The following is a 1004-nucleotide window of genomic DNA, read 5'->3' on the forward strand; positions in this document are numbered from 1 at the left end:
CTGAGCCACAGGCAGGGCAGTGCGAACTGCACGTGTAACTCACGGCCACTTTCTGGCTGTGGCTGGTGCTAAATGAATGAATCCCTTTGAGCGAGGAGCAGGGGCATCTCCAAAATAGAAAGGGCCGATTGGGGCAGAGGGGTGAGGCTGTTGCTTCAGGGCAGGGGAAGGGCAGGCAGAGAGGCTTGTTCCACAAATGATTAAACCTCTTACTCACCAGACAAAATTGCGGTTGGTGATCTGCAGGTGCCAGCTTCCTCTGTCCCCTGCGCCGGGCCGTGGCTGTCCTTAGCCCCGCCGGCCAGGGAGGCAGGGAGGAAACCCTTTAGGGCCGAGCCGTGGCTGGGGCTGGAGGGATGGAGGAGCTCTGGGGTTCCCTGCTTTGCCCACCCTTTACCCTCTGCAGCTCTCATCTCCCGGGGAGGGCGGGCAGCAGGGGCTGGTCGGGCTGCCCACCCGCCCGGGGAGGAGGGCAGGCAGCCAGTGCTGCTGGCGTGAGCTCCCGGACCCCCGCGAGTCCTCCCCTTTGCCCGAGAAGTCTCTTTGTTTTCTCTCATCTAGTCAAGAGCTTTTGCACAGGTTCCTGGGGCTTCCTCCCGAGGAGGTGTGTCTTGGCCTTCTGGAAGGGGACGCTGCTCCCCGGCTGCCGCTACCCCTGGCATCGCTCGCTCTCCGTAGCTGGCTGTCCCAAACTGAAGCGTGCACAGAGGTTTACAAATTTTCTAAAGCTTTTGATAATGTGAAGCTCCTGGGTGATGAGGTTGGTGGTGAGCACACTGCAGCTATGTAATTTTTTGTGTATGTATGTAATATTTAAGGGTAACAAAATTTAAAAGGCTAAAACCTTAAAAAAAAAAAATTAAAAACACACAAAAAAAGCCAAAGCATGATGCATATTGTTAGCCTTAAAACTGGCTACATGACTGTGTGATGTACAAATGAGAGCAGCCTGTAACTGTTTTAAGTGCTGGGGTTGGGGAAGAAGCATTACAAAATCAGTTTGT

This window comes from Fulmarus glacialis, unplaced genomic scaffold (assembly GCF_000690835.1).
Source record: "Fulmarus glacialis isolate BGI_N327 unplaced genomic scaffold, ASM69083v1 scaffold8089, whole genome shotgun sequence".
NCBI classification, from domain to species: Eukaryota; Metazoa; Chordata; class Aves; order Procellariiformes; family Procellariidae; genus Fulmarus; species Fulmarus glacialis.